The sequence below is a fragment of the Simochromis diagramma genome, unplaced genomic scaffold, assembly GCF_900408965.1.
Source record: "Simochromis diagramma unplaced genomic scaffold, fSimDia1.1 OVJJ01000596.1, whole genome shotgun sequence".
Lineage (NCBI taxonomy): Eukaryota > Metazoa > Chordata > Actinopteri > Cichliformes > Cichlidae > Simochromis > Simochromis diagramma.
The window spans coordinates 19980400-20003298 of NW_024387245.1; the positions used below are offsets into that span (position 1 = coordinate 19980400).

The following is a 22899-nucleotide window of genomic DNA, read 5'->3' on the forward strand; positions in this document are numbered from 1 at the left end:
CTTCAAACAGGGGATTTTTCTCTTTGCATACAATATTTATATCCTTTATGTCAGTGGCTGGAAGGCATAAAACATTCATGGCACCTTTTCACACCTTAATTTCATGTGATATTCCTTTTGTTTTGTTTAGAATAGATTTCCAACATGAGTCCCAGTGTATTCTCGAGAGAGTATCGATTTGTTTTGTTGCTTCAGAATTCTCCAATTTAAACCGCAGAACATGGCAGCTACTTTACTGCCTTAGACATGTGATTGCATCGCCTGTTGGGATCACAACACTGTGTCTGTTGATGATTTTTTTTAACATTTTGTTCAGGAGGAGTTGATGATAGGGTTGGGCAGTATTAAAGTGTCGATTTTTCTGTAGTATTAATCTAAGACTGCATTATTGTAATGCGAGGAAGCACCTTGATGTCCAACAGAATAGTGCAAGAAAAAAAACAGCATTTTTCTTCATTTGCTGTATATTGCAAGTACATTGTAACATTGATTTTGTCTATTTTGGTTTAGTCCGCATCAGCATGCTTTGGTGGTTCTTCGGTGATATGTAGAGCTTTGTTGTAGCTGTGTACTGCACTGGGGCCAGGGCCAAAAATGTGGAACAAGTTATAATGTTGGTTACTCTTATTGTTTTATGTATTTTGGCCTGTTAGCTTATGCTTACCTCAAATGTCGGACCAGTAAGTGATGTCCCACTTGACTTGACCACATTCCAGTAGTACAAGTAACAAAAACAGGTTTTGTTTTGCTGACTAAGAAGGCAGAGCTATTCATCTTGGGTTTTTTTGCTCTTTAAAACATCTCTGCACCACATTCACTGATGGAGCCTGGTCAGTGTTCACAGACACTGTAGGAAGACTTGGAAGTTTTACTACAATTTACGCTCACTGCTGCCATCTTGGATTAAGAAGTCAGGGATGGTGGTTGGTGTGACATTCTGAATGGAAAGAACAACTCGGGAGGAAAGTATTTCATCTGAAAATTCCATCTTAGAACTTGGGATTTCCAACTTCCCACTTCAAATGGAAGACAGAAAACCTATTTCTTGTGAAGAAAAAACAAGTGTTAAAAACAATGAAAACTGTTCCCTGTAGCCATTGTCTGTACATTGTAGTTCTTGTTCTTGATTCCACACATCGTATTAACAGCATCAGGCAGTGTACTGTTGGCTCTTTGGTTGGTGAGCTCCCTAGTAGGGTTGTACTAATCGAGATCGATGATGATCAGAGTGATTGGGGACAACTTCCCGGGCAAAATCTTCCCAGTAATACATTAATGCAGTGATATAACAATTGTAGCCAATGACCTGTAGTTTGCATGGAAGACACAGACTTGTCTACAAACACTTTCTAAGTACTGGCAGTGTCTTTTTCCTTATTGACTGATGGAAGCCAGATAGTCATGGGTGGATTTCTATGCCTCTGTGATTATTAACCCTGAATTGTCAAACAAGTTAATATTAGTGGTAACATGTCTGCAAAACCTCTAAAATATATTTTTGAGGGAGCCAACTGCCCAAATGCCACAGGCCTAGCAACATTTTTTTTTCATTTGACTAAGTCTCTGTATGTTCTTTTGAACAGTTTGTTACATTTTTTTTTATATAGTTTTTCTCTGTGTGCGTTTTTGTTTTTTATTCAAATCCAGCGTGAGCTGCTGTGTTTGCCTGGTAATCACTGCAAACCAAATGTACTTCCTCTACCACTTCTCCTGCCAGCTTATAGAAGGGCACTATGAAGAGTGAAGTAAAGACAATTAAGCCACTTTATACATAAAAACAAACTGAACAACAAGCAAAACTATAAAGCTAAAAAATAAAAAGGAAGGCAAGTGTGACTTAATACTGTTTTATCTGTTCAGCTGATATCTACCCGCTTACATTCATTAATTATGGTAGGCTAAATTATGCATCATTCTAGGTGAACAAAGCTTTCCTGCAGGTGTGTTCTTTCTCTTGGTGTCCATTTGTGTGCTCCACTGTCACCAGCTCTAGTGAGAAAGCTGTTTTGAGCCACACGTTGTGCATTATGTCGCATGGATAACGCTACCTTAATGGATGCATTTTAATTACTCCCCCAGCCCCATCCCAGTGCTGATTTTATTGGTGATCACAGAGGGAGACAACAGGACAATTGGACTATGGAACAGATTACCCAACACTACTGCATGTCAAGTATGCCTAGGGTTTGTGTAGGTCCTATTCTCATAATCCCTCTTTCTCCATGTGTGACAGTGAATCAAACTTCAAATATTCATAATTGAATTCACTCCTTTGATTGGCCAGCCCCATCTGACAAATCTTCCTTCTCTTTTCTTCTATATTTACTTTATTTACATATCATTCAGACAGGAAGCAGATAGTCCCTGAGCTGTGAAATAAACATGGCTGTCTATAGAGTTTGGGCCCAGAAATACATCACAATAAACACTTTGGCACAGCAACAATCCAGAGCTGCATCTGACTCCCTTACACCCCCATGAGGCTCTCCTCTCTTCTGTTTCTAAAGTCTTATAAACTGAGCCGCATCCCCCCCAAACTTGTCAGTGCTAATGAAGTCAGTATGCAAGGTTGTCTTCTGCTTTCTCCGAGCTGATGGAGTGAACACGGCTGTCTAACTACCCCCCACGCACTCCCTGGGGAAGCTGGAGGGGGGGAGAACGCAAGCAGGGAGGGCAGTGACCCGAGACCAGCCGTGAGGCTGTGTGAGGAGGATAGAGGGGGGAGGTTGCATGTCCATCATTAGAGTCGCTATTTGTTCGAGGCTTTGAGAGCACCGAAGTGGAACTAATACTGAACAGCAGAACGGACACGGAGAGGGAGGGCCACTTTTTACTGCTACATTAATTAAGCTCATTCTCAACATGTTCCCCATCTCCTCTTGTTCTGCGGTAATTAAGTGGAGGGGCTGCATTGAGTGTGTGGTTGGTTTAACCTTTTCTGACGGTTAGCGCAACATCTCCCGCCTTCAGAGGTCAGAAGTGACTGGAACATTACATTTGATCTAAAGAGCTGTGCTTTTTTTTTTTTACCTTGACTATTTCATGTTCAGAACTAAGTGATATATTAATATTGTCTCTGAATTTGCCCATGACTTGATTTTGTAAATCGGGTTTTGCTCGCTTAGCATAGATAGGAGAACAGTCGCACTCTGAGGGGTTTTGACGAGTCTGAACAATAACTTATGTAATTTGTCAAACACTTAACACGATCTTCCAAAAAATTCAGCTTTGCTCTCGTAGGTCCGCAGAACATTTTCCCTAAACTTTCAGGAATCATCAAGACGTTTCTTGGCAAACATGAGAGGAGCCTTTTAATCTTTTTGGTCAGCAGTGGTTTTCACCTATGAACTCTCCCATGGATGCCATTTTTGACCAGTCTCTTCCTTATTGTTAAATCATGAACACTGACTTTAGCCGAGGCAAGAGAGGCCTGCAGTTCGGGTTTGATCTGGGGTTTTGTGACCTCCTGGATGAGTCTTTGTCTTTCATGGTAGACTGGGCACTCCTGGGAAGGTTTACCAAGTCTTCTCTATTTGTGGAAAATGACTTTCACTGGAGTAACTCTTAGAAATGGCTTTGTAACCCTTTCCAGAGTGATACATGTCAATGACTTTGTTTCTCAGTTGTTCTTCAGTTTCTTCAGATTGTGACTTAACACATTGCTTTTCTTGTGCCTACTTTACTTTTTCAGACAGATTCTCTTTAAGTGATTTCTTGATTTAGCAGGTCTGGCAGTAATCAGGTCTGGGTGTGGCTAGTGAAACATACATAGGGCCAGTTAGGTTTGGCTAACTCAGGGGTGGGCAGTCTCAGTCCACGAGGGCCGGTGTCCCTGCAGGTTTTAGATGTGTCCTCGAACCAACACAGCTGATTTAAATGGCTAAATTAGCTCCTCCACATGTCCTGAACTTCTCCAGAGGCCTGGTAACGAACTAATCATGTGATTCAGGTGTGTTGACCCAAGGTGAGATCTAAAACCTGCAGGGACACCGGCCCTCGTGGACTGAGACTGCCCACCCCTGAGCTAGCTGTTTTCCCTTAATAAATTAAATGATCATTTAAAGGGCAATTTTGTATTTATTTTGCTAATCTTTGACTGGTATAAAAACCTCAAATTTCTTAATATGTTCCCATGTAAGCAAAATAGTCCAGTATTTTGCTTATCCACCCATCCACCCATCATAATTACTATAAACATTAAATGACTATGTCGTAATGAAATGGAACGTTTCTTAGCTTAGGTTGTAAATTGTACCAGACGATGAAATACTGTTCTCCTAAAATTTACACTTAAATTTAGATCCCAGCTACAAGATGATATTCCTAAAAACTGATTGCTGCACAGTAAAAAAAAGTCTTTGGTGGTCTTTGGTGGTCTTTGGTGGTCTCGGGAGTCTGGCCCATGTATTCTGCTTTGCCTGTGCAGTTTGTAATCCAAACCTTGGTGTGGCTTCACTCAGTAATAATTTAGGGAGTGTCAATTCACAGACAACTCTGGGTTTTGCATACGCTACATCAATAAGCTATACAAAGCTGAGGACATAAGATTTCAGCTATTATGTCTAATATCATGTATACTAATACAAGTTTGTGATGCCAGTTAATGCTGGTTTTGCTGTTATATAAAAAATAGTTCATTAATTAATTTATTTTGCCTTTTTCAGTGTTTTGTTTTGGGGTTTGTTTTTGTTTTTTGTTTTTTTTAGCTTTTTGTGCTTCTTGTGAATGTATGAATAATTAACCTCTTTAAAATTTGCTAAAATAAAATAAAAGGAAAGAAAAGATTTTAAAATATCTCAACCAGTAGGCACCTGCAGCCAGTCGTGAGGGGCCAGAAGACACCGTTTCTTTCAGGAATTACTGGTTTCTTTGTTTTATAGATTTTGACTATGGATGTCTTATCATCTACCAGTAATTTGCAGCGCTGAAGACTGGGTTCCTTTGATACTTGAATGGATTTTTCAGCTATAAATTATACATGCTATACAATTCTAATTCAGAACTGATTGCTATATTTACACAAAGGATCTGAGTACATTCCAGTTTAATGAGATCCATGTGATATGGCTTTTGGTGTGATTGATGGGTAGTTGCTTCTTTTTCTTTCTTCCTTTCTTGCCTTAAAATGCTGTATTTTCTTACTTAGTTTCAGATCACAGCGATAAGTGAACAAAAAGCTCTCCTGGCTCCGCACGAGCATGTTTCTGCAGATCATAAGTGAAACATCCTGTTCAGCAGGCCTGCAAGACATCACGTAGTGTTCGTCACTGCAACGGATGACGGGTGTCTGTCTCCATCAGCGCTGGCACCGTGAAGTGACAGCTCTCTGTAACGGTGACAAGTCAGGTTCCAGCAGATACAGATTGCCTTCAGGTGGCTTCATTTTCAAAATCTCACCAAGAATGTGAAGCACTTAACTTTCCTTTTGATGGCTGAAGGGCTCTCGGCGCCTTTCCTTCCTCAGATTTCAGCGGGAAAAGAATGTGGGGGGGTGGGGGGTGGATGGCTCATTTGAGAGTTTGCTTTAATATCTGTCTTTCAGAGATCAGAGGGTGTCATATTCGTACACCTCATATTTCCTAGCATCTATCACAGGCTATGTAAAATTCCCTTAAAAGTGCATTATGCAATATAATAGCAGGTTTGGGTGACATTTAGCTGCCGAGGGGAGGAAGGCTAGTTACAGACCTATTGCCTTTTACAAAAAGAATTTCATCACACAGCCAATCTTTTGGGAATTTCTCTGGTTTGTCTTGCGATTGCAGCTGATGACAAAAATTAGACATGAACTTTCTGCCTTTCCCAAAGACAAATATGTGTCTTCAACAAGCTTTTGGGGAGGATTTTTGTAATAGCTCCAGTGACTTGCAGTTGAAATACTATTTGACTAGTTGATCTAGATAATTTCTGTGTGCCTGCATGGGAGTGGGAAATGATTTCAGGGCCTGGTTATACTGAATTTTAAATAAGTATTTTTGTTTTTTGTGTGTGTGTTTTTTTTTAAAAGAAAATACCGGTAATAACTATGTGCAAAACCATTAGAATGAATATTTATGCAGCTTGTTATGAAATATTCATTAAGTTGATACCAAAAAAGAACAGCAAGTGAGAATGGGGAGGGAGATTGTGTTTACTTGTGTGTATTTGTGTGTAAAATGGGGGCAGCAGGGCCCTCATCACCTATTGCACAGGAGTACTGACAAAACCCCCGGATTGAATATCCGACATCTCTTAACACAAGCGGCAGCAGCATCTTCCCTCTTGTTTTTTCTTTTTTCCCCCTCGTCTATCTCTCCCTCTTTCTCCTTCCCTCTACCTGAGGTGATACGAGTCCCTCCGTTCATCCGATCCCCGCAGCTCTCTCTCCTTCTCCTTCTCCACCTTTCATTCCCTCACTTCCCCTTCGTTCCATCTACCCAAATTACGAAATTAATGAGGGATAGGTTCTTTACCAACTGCCCCTGCAATGTTTACCACTGATGAAATTATAATGTAGGCCCTGCTGTATTATTTATAAGCCAATTAGGGGAAGTGTTACTTGATTTGATGGGGAGCCGACACACAGAGTACATTTAACTAATGGAGACCAAGAGAGTAAAGGGAAGGAGGGGAGGGAGGACAGCTGAGGCGGACTATTCCGTACGATGCTCTAGGATTACGTGGCTAATTGCCCTGCTTTATCTGTCTGTCACGGATAGCCATGCATATTTTAGCGTTCCCAAAGACTTTGATTGTTTGCACTCATGTTGGGGCTGTAACAAGTAGAGCAGAGGCCAGAGTGGAGTGTAGTTAAAAACTGGCAGCAGGGGAGGCAGAGACAGGGGGGCGATGGAAAAGAAGGGGGGGGGGGGGGGGGTGCGACCGTGCACAAAACTCGCACACTGTGACAGGTGGAGGAAGAGTTTTGACAAGAAGCAAAGGGCTGTTGAGGTGGGAAAATCTAACAGGGGGGGAAAAAAAGTCTAAACCGTTTGTTGAGAGGCTGCAATTAGACGGCAGCACAAACAGTAAGTAATTTCACTTATTGTAGCCCGAAGGCAAGCGCGACTTGTTGACTTCCTCTGCATGTTATTAAAAAATTATTTCAAATTGTGCTTCCGGATTTGTGGCTCATTTGCACAGTTTGTCAAAGCAGTGACATCTAAAGAGAGAACATGGGACCAAAAACCCCCCCAAAACATCAGATTGCACAGGCAGCTGGAGACTGGAGGCTAAAATCAAAAAAACTAATTTACAAATATGGTGGTTGAACAAATTGATTAGTTGATTAAACGATTAGTGAAGGAAAAATGAAGAAAAGCCACAGCTCAAATGTTAAAGTCTCGGCAGGCTGGATTAATGATATCTAATCCACATGGAAATATTAAAACAACAGGCTGTAAATATACTGCAAAACAACAGCTATGACTGATCCTTGAGCTGTCTGTTCACTGTTGGTTGCATCTAGCAGAGTAATTTGTTGATTTTTTTTTTTACAATTTTAAATTTATTTGCACCCTACTGGGCACGCCAGAGGCCAAGACTCCTGGTAATGCACTTGACTTGCATCCTGGAGGAACCTGCAACAACCCCTGCAGCGGCGCTTCGAGGACCAACTCTGACTGATGAGCTTATTGAAAGTTGATCAGACACTTATGCTAAGAAGGGGAAACTGGAGCAAAGGCATCCTTAATTATCTGATGAGGGGAAGCTTATCTGAACGGCTTCTTTTTCTCTCCTCTTTTATCCTAACGGATCACATAGCAGATCTTTACATAACAAAAGAGTTACCTGGCTGGCCCAGTTCACTGAAAACTCCACCCTGGTCCAGAGATGCTCTGCGTGTCTGCATGCGTGAGTCCAAGTTCTGGTCCAAGGGTGATCCACAATAAGTCCAGGCTTTACGTTACATAAGGCGAAACACTCTGGAGTTGTTCTTTTCCTGAGATATTGTGCAATAACGATTTCAGGCTTGAGCATATTGGAACATTTATGGGTCTTCTCCCTGCAATGAGCGCGTAATTAATTCACGATTAAAAGTATTAGTGCAGGCTTTGTGTGGTGATTTATTTAAAGGCTGGTACTAATGCTGGCTCCGTTTCCTCCTTTAGGAAATGGGTAATAAGAGCCGATGCCAGGCCTTCTTTTTGCATCCCTCTACACACACACGCGCGCGCACACACACACGCACACACACACATATCCTGTATTAGTGTGTCTCGTCGATTAAAAGCCCACACATAGGCACAGGAGTGCTGTCACCACCACCATCACAGTCACCATGTTAACTTATTCATCCCTGTTAAAGCCCATGTAACTGGATAGCTGTTAATTAATATAGCTGTCGGGTAAATGGTTGCCGCCGGACCATTGCCACCATCCATCAGTAACATAATCTCGAGGTTGTTTTCATGCCAGGCCTCGGGCTCAATTAAGATAATGCTATGCAAACGAGGTCTCTCGCCATTAGCCTCATCACTGAGGGGCCGTTAATGGCATAATTGGGGCACTCCAAAGAACAATTAACGTAGCACCTCTTCACCACCTATGAGATTAGCAATAATCTGCGAGCATGACTGAGGAGTCACGAGTTGTGACCGCCGAGCGTGGAGTCGTGGCTGCAGACTGACCCAGGAGGTCCAACAGGAGCAGGTGGAGAATGCAGAAATGAGAGTTGCAGCCAGCACTGCAGGCCTGTGACTGATGAGCTGTAATTAGCATAAAGTGCTGAAATCACACAGATATATTTGTTTTTATAACAGTAAACGATTGAAACTAAAAACAAACTTTTATGCTTAGGTTTTTTTTGCTGTCTAATAAAATCTGTGTCATACCGTGTGTGCATGTGTGTCTAAACAAAGACGTATCAGTAATTGAGCTCATCTGTCTGCAGGGGAGAGAAGTGGGGGGTGTGGCTAGTCAGAATATGGTTAAACTAACAAGAACTAGTTAGAACTAAGTCAATTTTCAACCACATTGTGTTTCTGTGGCTTATGACACTCTCTGATCTCACTGCCACTCTGTTGCCTCTTTTTAAATTAAGGTATTGACCTTATAAAAGTACTTTTGGGATTTGCGTCTCTACTGCATTGGTAGAGGATCATGTCTCTTCATTGTGCTTCAGTGCTGTGTCTGAATAAAAAAAAAGTCTAATTGTCATTCTACACCCTTCAGTCTTTTAATAGCACAATTTATTTATAGCACATCTTTAGCTAGGCTTTTAAAAAGTCTAAATAGTTAATATCTCGTGATGAGGATTAACTAAACCTGGCTGTGTGAAATATCACTCAATTCAAGAGTCATAAGTTAATGTGTTAAAATGTCAAAGTGCTATCTTTTCATTTTCCTACTGAGTCTGTTTAGAAACAATGTAAAGGAATAAGAATCAGTGCTGTAGCTAGTAATTCATTTAAGTGTTGCAACTCATATATATGCTCATTTATTTCTTGAATGAAGCACTGCTTTTCTAAACGCATCAGCGAGCAAGTGCCAAAGAATGGACTACATCAAGGATCCCACGTGGTTTAATAAGGGGACATATAAACATGAACAAGTGAGCGAATGATGCTGTAGTTACTACAAGATGATGTCACAATGCCAAGTCAGACATGTTGGCATTTGTCATATATTATCAGTAAACATCAGTGTTGGAATTGTTACTATTATTGCAAAAACAAAAGCAAAACATGAGATATTATTATGCTTATTAGTCCCCGAAGAAAATATCTTGTTATACAAGTTGTTACATTACTTTAACGCCATTTACCAGTTTAACAATATCAACCTAAGAAGGAAGACATGAAGTTTTTTCTTTGAGTGTTTAAGAGTTAACGCTTAACTGGCAACAAAGTTAAACTCCAGGGCAAAGAGCACTAAAGAGGAAAATATTGTGGCCAAAGCAATTACACTTTAAGAATAGATACAGGTAAAAACTGAGGCTGTGCCTGTGATCGTTGGGTCCTCAGGTGGCAATGCATTAAAAACAGGCATGATTCTGTCATGGAAATCACTGCATGTGTTCAGGAACACTTCCAAAAATCACTGTGACCACAGTTCACCATGCTGGTTTAAACTCTATCATACAAAGAAGACGCCACATGATTCATGGGCCAAAGCTCATTGTAAACTAAGGCAAAGTGGGTATTTCTTTTCCAAATGTCCAGCAACTGGTCTCCAAAGTTTTCATTTCCATACTGCTGTGAAACGGGAAAAAAAAGAAAAAGGTAAACATGCTCTGTTCTGAAACATGTTGCTTCAGAATGAGCTGATAATTTTCCCAAAATGTTACATTTTCCCAGTTGAAACACTAAATAGGTATTCTATCTTCTACTGTGAATAAAATTGGGCTTTATGAGATTCGAGATCATTGCATTCTGTTTTTATTTACATTTTATACAGTATCCCAACTTTTTTTGGAACTAGGGTTGAAAATGTTTGGGTTAAAACTGAACAACAATTGTTTGAAATATGTTTTAGATTGTGTAGTAAATTAATTGCTGTCTTTTAAAATAAATTTGGCTAATGTTTAGTTACGTCTAGTTACATTTTGACCTCAAAGTCTGCAAATTGTAAAGAGATTACTGAGGGGCTGGATGTAAAATGCAAGGGGTTTTGAATAGGGGTGATGGGGTAGAGGTGGCAGTGCTTTGACACTGGTTCTGGAGGGGGGTGGAGACAGGAGGCTGGTGCTGGCAGAAAATTGTAGTTGTGGTGAAGGTCAGCGAGGTAGGAGGGGGTCTGTTTTTCAGGATAGCGGTGACATGGCAAAGAATGCAGTGACTATTATTTGTACTACTCACTTTGGTTGTTGTTCTGGAAACATTGTCAAACTCCTTCAAAACTTTGCACCAAAATTGAGCATCTGAATACATTTCAGGTGGAAGATTGACAATATAAGTTACCGTTCGAGTTGTTAACAAGGTGAAAAAAGTTTGGAGACAGCCCTGCAGCGCTATTTGATTAATTTTTGACTGGTGGAATTCACGTTTTCTTCAGACTTCAATTAATTCACAAATAAATATATTCATAAATCTTTTCTGCTTTGGAACGGTCCCTGTTTTTTCCTCATTGTTTATCGTTTCCTCGACAATTCAGCAAGCAACAAAACTACGCCCTATTGAATTTATGCACAATTGACCAAGAATCCAACAGCTGCAGATTGTTTCTTTATTTTCTATAAAATACAGCACTGATGTTCTGCTTTGCTTGACATCAGACAGAAATGTCTAGATGGAAATGGAGCAGCTGGAATGGGATGCCAACCAATTTTTGTTTGGGTGGAGACTCAATTTTGCCCACCTGATTAAAAATCAGTAATCTTGGTGAAGTGGATGGATTTATAGCAGGGGTTCAAACTTAAGGCTCAGAGGCATTCATTCTGAACTTCTAACTCCATTTCCATTTTCATCGCCTTTTTCCAGCTTTTCCTGCCATTCATAGTGCACTAAAGTAACTAAGTAATGGATAAACATTCACTGGTTTTCATAATTTACTATAGAAATTCTATAGAAATATATAGAAATGTCATTTATAGTGGGTCCACAGTAAAAAGTTTTTTTTTTCTGTGAGTTAACAAAAACTTAGCCAGCAGAATTGTCTTTCTGTAATTTTACACATTTATTCCTTATAGTTTAAGCACAAAGAGTCATACTGACAGATTTATTTCATTCAATAGACCACAACTGTTCCATTATTTAGAAAATAATAATAGTGTAGTTAACCTTCTTTCCTCTGAAAGAGTCCACTTAAGGGCAAAGTGGGCTGTACGTGGCCCATGATGTGAAATAAGCTTGACAACCCTGATCAAAAGGATTGGACCCAATAAATGTTTCATCTGTTGTTGTCAGCACATGTAACTGAATTTCAAGCCTAATTTTATGTATGTTTTTTGGGCAAAAAGTCAGATATTTGCTCATTTTCTGCACTTAAGCAACAGAGGAGGAGGGTTTCTTTTCCTCGTTAAGTACTGGAGGTGTTTCAGCTGTCAGTCACTCAACGCCCATGTGTAACAGCCTTTACCTCCAGAATTTTGTACCCTTAAAATGACTGCAATTCACCATTTTAAGGTGCCATGAGACTTAATTTATCAAATATTTTTTTAAAAGATTAAGACTAAGTACAAGATTATGAATACAGAAAACAACAGCCAAACTTTCTTATCCCTCAGACTGCGAACCTGCCACCAAAATGTGTAAATTTCCAGGACACTTTCTGTGAGCTCAGTCACATTCCCACACATTTTCTTTCACAGCAGGTTTGTTATTGATTTGCAGGTTTTTTCTCTCTTCAGCGGGAGAGACAAAAGCCACATCTCTGCAATACCGAGGCCCTTCCCATCTGTTGTCTGCTCACACCTCCACTTTGCTACATGACTCTCTCTCTCAAACACACACACACACACACACACACACACACACACACACACACACACACACACACACACACACACACACACACACACGCTAACACCATAGGCGGGCTTCAACTCTAGCACTAGCTATAATGATTCCTCTGACACACATTGGGGCACATCATTCCACAGCACAGCACAGCTTTGCAGCTCAAGGCCCCTAAACCTCCCTCACACCTCTCACTAGCAAGATGTTTTGTGTTTGCGTGTGTGTGTGTTTGTGTGTGAGTGTGTGTGTGCGTGTGTGTTTATGGCCATGGGGCTGAGCAGTGAGCGGCTCCTTGGGAATTTTAAGAGTCAAGCCCCCCTAAATCTTCTTGTTTCAACTTTAGAAAATCAATAGGATAAATATCCTGTTTGCCCCTCTTGTCCTTAGCTGCCCACCTCCAGCTCGCTCTGGTTACTGGAGCGGAGAATCTCGCTCTCACCTCAGGCTATGTTTAAAATAATCCTTGGTTTTTGAGCTCTGAATGGCCAAGGATCTCAGGTGCAGCTTTTCTTAACGGTGAACAAGAGGGAGCATCATGTTAACATATGCTATCAGAGAGCGCCACTGGCTAAGTCCTCCAATCGACCTGCTCCGTATGTGATTAGGTTAGTGAAGCTGAGCCCGGCCCAGACACAGATCGAAGAGGGTACACTCTCAATATGGATGTGATCCGCGCCTGCCGTGGCCACATCCAGCTGCTTCTATTGATTTTATTCTTTCTTTCTTTTTTTTGTCCTCAATTATATAATAGAAGCTCTGTTCTGGATTTAAACTTAAATCACATAGTTTGGTGAGCGAGTGTGTCTCTTTTTCATAAAAAAAAGGCATTTTCACTCATATGAAATGGGAATTTTATTGACTGCATTTGGCAGCCCCTCTGGAGGCATTTGCGTGGCTACAGTGTGAATGTGCGGCACAAAAGTGTATGTCTGCTTTTTTTAAGTGTTCCAGGTGATTGAACTAAAGACAAGGAGGCACTGACACAAAACTTTGAGTGTGCAGTTCAGCAGGCCACAACTCAAGCTCTCAGAAATCTGTTTTGAAAAGCCCCTGGATTAGTTCTCCCAGTACACAGCTGACTCTTCTAATTGGAAGACATCCACTTTTTTAGCCATTTGATCCATCGGCAACTTTGCTGGAATACATCCGTAAATTCTCTATCCTCCCAGGCATGTCAATATTGACAGGAGAATGCAGGAGTGAGTGAAAACAGAACAAGACACTTACTGCTGTTTCACAGACAAAGACTATTAAACTCAAACACCTTTGTAAAGGTCAGTCCCGTCCAAGAATCATGTTAATACATACAAGGATCTACCGATAGGGGAAGGTGATTTATATTCTAGTTCAACTAAAATCAGTTAAAGGAATTCTTGTGGTCAAAATATGCTGAAATGACCAGATTAGTGTGGCATTGATTTGGTCTACCTTGGAAAAGCATGAACATTGCCAAATCTTTGGAGTGTATTTTAGTATAATCGAAAGCAGAACAAGGAAAAACAGTAACATATAAAGTGTTTGCTCATAGAGGATCATCTGATTGTTGGGGTTTTCTCTGTTTGCTCTGTATTATTGAAGGTTCTTTACCTTAATTTTCCTTAATATAGAGCGCCTTGAGGCAACTGTTGTGATTTGGTGCTATATAAATAAAACTGAATTGAACTGAACCTCAGGATGAATAGCTCCAAGCAGCTCTGCTCTGGTCAGGTCTGTCTTTAAACTTGGATCACAACACATTGTGGATTTTTGTTTTAGTGACTAACAATTTATGCTAATGAGCAAATACTTGAGTTCAGGTTAATACTGCACCTGCTTAGCATGGGCATGTGTTCTGTGTAAGCATAAACTCAATAGGTTGATTCACCAGTGGGCCTACATACAGCCCCATGGTGCCACTGGCATAGCAGTAAGGCATGTTTGCATGTTTGGTAAAACCCTGCAGGTAATTCTGCTCATGATAAGGAAAAATCATCAAAGTCAATAAATCATCTATTCTTCTAGCCACATTATAGTGTTCCAGTGCAATGCATTTCATTGCTGTAACACCTCATCATCAATTTCATAAAGACTCCTTTCATCGCTGAGTGGCTTGACTGTCACTGTAAACCAAAGTATTTCATGCCCTATAGACCTGGTAAACCGACCCATCGTGCTCCACTCATGGAGCACAAACATCAACCTAATTTCAGGAGACATGTCCTTCCTGCAAATGAGAGTACCGTCATTATCACCTAGTGCCATCAGACACCTGGAGGAGGACGATGCAGAGGCAGTGGGTGAGAATGGCAGAAGAGTTCGGCTTGGTGGGAGGGAGGGTAACCTAAGCCTCAGATGCTAATCTTGCTACGCTTGAGCATTTTGGGGGATAATTGTAGCCTTGGCTGAGCTCAGGTGATGATGCTAGTGATGTACTGGAGTTGCCATGTTGTACTTGGCAGTTTGCTCTTCTTCCCCTCACCTATCCTTCTCCATTCGCTTGGTCTTAGACTCTTTTCCCTTTCTATATTTCCCCATCCTCCCTCTATATGAATATTCCCTAGAATACCAGACAAACCCACAGTAATCGGCAGTGGGGAAGGGTCGTGGGCGTAACTTTAGCTGGAGTAATGAGGCCTAATCCCCTGCTGACTGGGGCCTGTTTAAACAGCTCCTGGCTGAGCCACCCAGTAATGGAGTAATTAACCCTGCCGCCCTCTTCTGCCCAGAAGCTCCAGTCCTCCACCACGTACACTCCCCTCATATTCCACTCCAGTTTCATTCCTGGTCTGTCATTGTTCTGAATGGGATATAGTGGAAGATGGGAATTGATGGAAAAACATCAAACTGGCACTGATGGCGAATAAGCTGCAAACTGAGCGAAGAGTAATGCAAAGCCACCCTTCTCTGACATTGTCTTTGCAGTGATCTGTCTTTACGTGACGAAGCAACACCGCAAAGTACTGTGCGAAGAAACAGTAATGGGAACAGTTCAAGGTTCAAGGGTCATCATAAGCTCCGTGAATTACTCTAGGCACACAGAGTGTTCAGGTGCGAAACATATCTCTTTCCATTGATCAGATTTCCAGACAATCATACACGGCAGATTCCTTGTATTTGCTTTCGATGGGCTCACGAAAAACAATCAACACAATCAAACAGCATACACTATACACAGGCATCCCATCAAGCCACGAGGAAAAGCCTTGTGTGTTCATGTCCTGGCTCTTGCCGTCTCCAGCCGGCTTAATGCGGAGAGGCGCTGAAGCGTTTGAAGTAAGCAGCCACCACACATTATGCCAGATGAAATGCTATCATGCGTGGTGGCTGAATGGTTTGTGTCATTAAGAGAATAAGGCAAACAGGGAGCCGAGTGTGCTCAGAACCTGCCTGCTCGCACGCCTTTCTGAGGGGAAGGCAAGATTAAGGGGATGTTCAGAGGCTCTCGTCTGTCAAGACTTCAAAGATGCCATCGACACTCCTTGTTTCTGCCGACGCAGCGACCAAATCGCACACACTCTGCTGCCTCTGTGGCTGTCAAAGCTCCTCTGACATCCCCTTTATCAGGTATACAGGCTTTAATCCAGACACAGATAAATAAATCAACACACAGGGGTCTCGCTCTTTTCAGCGCCTCCTGGTGGCAGGGTATTTGCACAGCCTACAAAATATAAAGAAGGCATTAGCTGTCTGTTGGGGACTACAAAGAAGGGCCAATTACATGGTACAGAAAAGGATAATTAATGTGCTATTTTCAAATACAGGGAAGACAATGAAAGAAGTGAATTAACCATTAAGCATTGTATGTTTTTTTTTCTCCTGGCAATCACGTCAGAAGTCTCAGGGCAGATAACAAGCAGTGGCATCAAGGCGTACTCTTGCTGAATTGGGCTCATCTCCTCCTGCAAGCCTGAAATGAATTTCAAAGTCTATCTCTCAGTTTCTACAAACAGAGAAATATGTTGCTTTCCACCTTTTTTTTTTTTCCGGAGCAGAGATCCGTTTTGACACCCAGCGCAACATCTGGAGCAGACAGATGAGAGGGAAAACAGAGAAGCTTGAATTAGAGTTGACACGTCGACATGCAGGCAGACATGGCGCACATCAGAGTCAGCCGCGTGCTGGTGTGTCTGGATGGACACATCAGTCTGTTTGGATATTGGCGTATACCGAGTGCAAAAAACCACAGCTGCGCAGGGCTGTGGGAAGCAATCTGAGATACTGACAATGAAATAAATACAGAGGAACAAACCAAAGAAAGAGCAGTGTGTATCCAATATAAATGATTTAACTCGCAGAGAACTTCCCGGAAAGGAGGAAAGGGAAAAACACATGCAAGGAAAAGGCAGTGTTGTACCTGTCTTGGTGTATTTCCGATGGTTCTTTTCATTTTGTTTTAACAGTGAAAGTGAGGCAGACAGAGATCACCACAACAGAAATATGACGTCTGAACTGAGAAGAGAGATCTGTTGCTCTATTGTTCTGTTTGTTTGTTTTGAAGACCAGCCTGGCAGCAGAAAGCGCATCCCTTTCAGAATACAAAAGATGCCTTAGAGGCAACATAAGTGAAGCTTTATGCTGATGACTGACTGTTTGACAAACATCGGGGGTGAAACTACAACTCTCTTCAGCAAGGAAAAAGGAAGAAGGTTCAGGAAAAAAAATAATAATAACAGGGGTACCTGGGTAATGTGTAAAAGAGAAAGAGAAAAAAGGGCTTTAAAAATGAGGGAGTGAGAGGACAAAAAAACTAATTTATATCCTATAAGAGGAATGTGAGGCACCCAGGGGGGCCCTGTAAGTTGTGAAAAATTAAAGGAGACGGATTCAAACTGTCCAATTTCCACATCAAACAAACCCCAGGCTCCATGCTCCTGGAGAGGCTGCCTCATATCCAACACATAGCCTCAGAAAAAGGTGCCCCCCCCTCGTCTTCTCCTTCTTCCCCCTCCTCTTCATCCCCTTCATGAGTCCACCACTGCAGCCGCCTCATTTTTTATTTTTTTGTATTTTATTTATTTATTTATTTTTTACTGGTACTCTCCATTTCCTCAATAACCCCCGCTCTCTATAATTCCCCTAAGCACTGTACTGGTTACACTAGCCACTGTCTTTCCCCTGCCTAATTATACCCTTGTGAGTCTATTAATCAACTTGTGAATTATTTAAGAAGGAGAGCTCTTCTGTCTGTAACTGGCTTTGACACTGTCAAGGGGAGACGGAGAAGAGAAAGGCAGAGGGTAGGTGGTGGGGGAGGCTAAAGCAAAGGGGGACGAATATTAGGAAGGAGAGGAGGGAGGCGGTAGGTGGGTGGATGGATGGATGGAAGGGAGGAGAGAAAGAAATGTAATGAAAAGAAAAGGGAGATGGAACCAGGGGCTTCTTGAATATGTCCCCCGAGGACCGGGCTGCCTGTGCACAGTGCGCTGCACCCAGACGATCAAAATTCACCCTGTTTGTTTTTTGGTGTTTTTTTTTTTTTTGTCGTTGTTGTTGTTTTTTTCCTTCCCACCCTCTATTTTCATGCATAAGTTTTCATGATAAACAGGAAATTCATGAATATATGGAGTGATACAGTGAGAGACGGAGGAAGGAGGTGGGGGGCAGAGGGGTGAGGTGAAGGAAGAAAAAGAGGAGTGAACAGTCAAATCCAAAGAGTGAGGTGAGACTTGGGGAGGATTATGTAGACAGAAGGAGTATGCACGCACACACACACACACACACACACACACACACACACACACACACACACACACGCAGTTGCAGTCGCATACATTTGCACACATACAAACACACACGACTTTGCATTGGCAAACCAGGGTCCATCCGCTGTTTGACAGGAGGCAGCGTCTCCCCAGAGCAGCAGGTATGCGTGGCGATGGTGATGATGGTTGTGGTCGTTAGCGTGCCGGAGTATGTCCTCTTCCTACTCCCCTGGTCCCTGCTGCTGCAGCCGCTCCTCATCAGTCGGGAGGAGCGGCCGACCCTTCTAATGACTCCCATCGACACCGACACTGCCATAAGCAGTCGGAGAAGGAAGAAACAAGCGTTAAAGTGAGATCATTATTATTTTCAAAATGTTTTGTGCTTGCTGTTGGACCCCTTGGCACATCGCACGCTGCCCATGGAATCGCAATGAACTCGAGTCTGAGGAGTGCTTTAAGAGGCCGAAGAAAAGAAGTTCACTTCAAAGACAGCATGCCAGTTTAAAAGGAGATTTCACCCAAAGTGCAAAAAAGAAAGATATATCTTCTCTCCTGCCTTTAGTAGTATCTATAAAAATGTAACTTTTTGGCCAAGTTTTGAGCTATATGCCTGCCATGAGCTGAATGGAATTTTATTTATGGTGGTCAAAGCATTGAAAGATTATATTTAAAAGCACTATATCTGGATTTTTCTTTAGTGGATGAGTACTCTATGATCCAGAGTAACACTTTCTAAAAAAATGGAGTGCAAGTTAACCATTGAATTGATATAAAAGTTTGGACACCTTGTTCACTTGTACATAGGTATTTTTTAAAAGCTGCATTGTGTCCAGGGTTCGAGCCAGAAACTCCTGGGTTTGAATTCACTATCTGGCCAGGGCCTTGCATGTCCTCCCTGGGTATTCCAACTTCCTCCCACAGCCCAGAGACATGCAGTTAGTGGGGTTAGGTTACTTGGTACTTAAATTGGCCATAGGTGTGACTGAGAGTGGGAATGGTTGCCTGTTACTTTGCATTAGCCTTGCAACAGGCTGTTGCCCTATGGCAGCTGGGATAGACTCCGCTGCCCACCATGGCTCTGAATTACACTCAGTCACTTAGATGAATCCAGATACAAGATCCAAGTATTACATTGCTTCAGGAGTACCCAAACAATATTTTATTTAAATCATCTGTGTCTGAGAAATTTACAACTTGGATGCTTCGGTACAACATGCAGTGTGCAACAGTGACATTAATACATGGATTGTGTACTCACAGAGGGCAAAAGGTCGAATTTTGTTCAGCAGAAGCAGAATGACCTCTAACTAATTCAAGGCAATCAGTAGGAGAAAACATCATTAAATCTACTGTCAAATGGCAGTGACAGTGCTAAAGGAGGCATATTTCTTCTGAGGTATTGATGTTATATGTGTTGTGCCATTGTTTGGTATTTATCAAGAATTTTTTATTAAATGTCTGGATGGAGACGCAACAAGATATAAAGGGATGTAAAACACAGCCATTGTTTCTCGCAGGTGCAAAACCTTTCAGGTTTGATTGAGGCCAACGCTTCCCCATCAAAATGTACTAACTACACAGAGTATGCAGATAGTGCATTGTGTACTACAGGAAATTACATGAACATAGGTATCCTGATTGAGAAAACTGAGGAAATATTATCTATATTGGATGCATTTTAGTCTGATACCAATATACCTGACTTACATCAATCCTAAAGAATATTCTGAATTTTTTTTTGACTGAACCTTAATAATGATATGAAGCATTTTTGTCTTCACCGTTTCTCTTCTGTTGTCGCTCGGTGGTGTTATGTGGATGATCCAAAGTACCAGTGTTTCCTAGAAAAAGATATTTAAAAAAAAAAGAATGATTTTTTCTAAATCTTGTAACCACGAATAAAATCCCACTCACTTTCACTGCAGTGGAGTAGAGGCAGAAATCTCAGGATGTACAACTGAAAACTTGGGCAAATAAAACCAACACTATTTTCACAGCTAGAAACCACAATATGCAAGTGACATTTTTTTGACATATTTATTGAGCAACTGAGCCTGTGGGCTGCACGGCTGTGTTTTCAGAAAGAGTGTGCCCACTTTGTGTGAATTGGCGAGTGTGTGTGTGAGAGAGTAGCACATCTCATTAGGCCCAAGCAGTGCTGTTGTCTGCAAGGGTACGTAAGTCCACATCGCTCCGTCTCCGTGGGATGTTTATTAAATTAATAAAAAGTTGCTCAAGGCGAGCTGTACCAGGGAATGCCCAGGGCTCGGCCGTGATTGGCACTCTCCGCCGCCTTGCGTTTTCTCAAGGGTCCGCCTGCGTTTGCTTTAACTAACTGGCCGTGACTGAGGAGAGCGGGCTGACATAAAGCTCCTCTCTTCTCCCTCCTCCTCTTCTTCCTATCTGTCTCCCTCCTCATCTGACTGGGTCCTGTTCACTTTGAATTGGGTGTTGCAGGAAACCAGTGAAACCTCCAGCTTTATCTTCTTTTTAGGACGATCTGCTGTTTAGCTAATTACATTTAAAATTATTAGTTAAATAGAGTATTTGACCCAGTAGATTCTGTATGGAAAATGATACAAATATGTATAACTTGCAGAAGAGCTCATGAAATCTGTAAATCATGCTTTCTGTTATTATAATGACACTTTGTATGTATGTTAGTTTTTCTGTCTTCTTCAGGTGAAGCTTTTTTTTTTAAACATCACTTTTAGAGCGTTTCCACATCTTTCGATTATCTTACCTCAATTTTGAAGATTTTATTCCCGGTGATGTGATGTTAACACCCAGTTCTTCTTTACATAACTCAGCGAGACAGCTGTGCAAATGCCTATAGAAAAAAAAATAAGAGCAGAGGTCACAAAGAGGAAACAATATTTATATCGACAGAGAATCGTCAGACTCAGAGACTCCTGTGGGAAAGATGAGCCTTGTTTGTTGGAGGAAAAAGAAAAAAAAGAGAAAAGAGTCATTATACAACCGTTTCTCACTTCACACAAACACTTTATTTAGACTACTGGTATTATGTTCCAATTAAACTCAAAAGAAAAGTCTGGCATTTCAAACTCTTCAGAGAATCTGCATATTGCCTTTCAGGAAAAAAAAAACAAAGAACAAAAAAAAAAAAAAACAAAGGAAAAAATTAAAATATATTATCATCTTTTAAAATCCTTTTAAAAATAAACAAGACAAACACAAACAAAACACAACAAAAAAGCCCCACTCTGTCTCTTTCACTTTCTATCTCTCTGTCTATCTGACTCTTTCCAGCTCGGCTGGGCGACTCTCTGAGGAGGAGGAGGAAGCTGAGAGAACTCATTTGCATATAAACTGTGAGAGGCAGGGATTGTCATCGGCGGCACATTAGACGCAAGGAGAGCGAAGGGAGAGGATTTTCATGTGCAAATTTCAGCCTCGCCAACTCTGTGCATTATTATTTCATCAGCGCCTAAGAAGGAAACTCCTCCGATCCCCAAACCCCACCATCATCCCCATGGACGCCTCAAGATTCAGACCAAATCCCCCCCTCCGCTCAAGTTGCGCCACTTCCCCAGAACGCCCCACTGCTGAGTAGCTGTTTACACTGGGGGTCCACAACACAGGAGGAGTCAATCCGCCTCTGCGTGAGATCAGATAAGAGGGAGCTGCAGGAAGAATGAGCACACATACACCAATTGTGACCAGCAATATTGGTGTTCCCTTGCATTAATTGCTTGTAAACTGCGAGGCTGGAGGCTTGCTGGCTTTCAAGTTTAAAAAGGAGATTACAGCCAATTAGCAAGTCCTCTGAAAGCACTTTACTGCCTGGGGAATAGCAGCTGATCCCTAATATGGGACAGCTGTGAGCAACAAAAGAACAGTCGCAGTCCTGCTTCTGAAAACACACTTGCAAGAGGAGCACTTTCAAAAACACACACATATTGTATGTGCTCACATACAATCTCACATGCAAATAAAAGAAAACCTGATTGATGGCTGCAAAGAAGTGCCATTATGGGCATGAAAAATGAATGAATGTGAGGCATGCAAACAGGCACGGAGTGCACGCACACATTCCCAAAAGTGACAAAACGGGAGCAGGCAGGGAGGTAAATATGTTTTAAAAGGTGAGAGGAAAACGTTTGTGGGTTGGGGAACGTATTTCATCCTTTTAAATCAATTTGTCAGGTTCTTCTCAGAGCCGCGTTACCAAAAGAGCCGAGTGTTTCCCTGTAAACTGCCATCTTTAATTTCTTTGTCTGACATGCTCCACTGTACCACGACACACCAGAGACCGAGCGTGAGGTGAGCAAAAGGTTCAAAGCCCAGATGGGAGCAGAGCCTGTGTACCCCTGAGCACCGCGGATTACCTCATTCACTCTCATGTCAGACAGTAGGTAGGAAGAGGAGGAACACAAGTCAAAAGATCTCCACAGGCTCGGTAATCTACGATGATTTATGCCGAGCCCCACGACTCAAACATTACGAGTCAAGCTCGCTGATTCCCTTCTTCCTCTTTATCTTTTCTCTCCGTGTTTCATTCCACTTTCTGCCTGTTTTCTGCCTGTGTACCTTTCTGTCACGTTCGCTCTTCACCTGCACATCCTCAGCTACACCCCGCCGCTGCCGCCCTGCCATCTTCTTCTGCCTTCTCTCCCGTCCCTGCACGCACATTAGCGAAAACAGCTGTCTGCCAGCTATTGTCACTTCAGGTAATGAGACTCTTAGGTTTCATACAAAACAGTTTGTGAAATCTAAATGTCGAGGTCCACAGTCCTAAAAATGTGTTTTTGTTCGACAGATAAATTGATTTTGGTGCTTCAACCTTACCACAGCCTTAACATGTGGATTTAAGGCTGTTA

At 41.8% G+C, this 22899-nt stretch overlaps 1 long non-coding RNA gene across 1 annotated transcript; it reads right to left on the reverse strand.

Moving 5' to 3' along the window:
- Positions 1–19905: 19905 nt before the first annotated feature.
- On the reverse strand, positions 19906–22695 carry LOC120714203. The gene is made up of 3 exons (XR_005691368.1): positions 22408–22695; positions 20802–20888; positions 19906–20569 (listed from the first exon to the last, which is right to left on the reverse strand). It is a non-coding gene; the product is annotated as an uncharacterized LOC120714203 (long non-coding RNA).
- Positions 22696–22899: the final 204 nt, after the last annotated feature.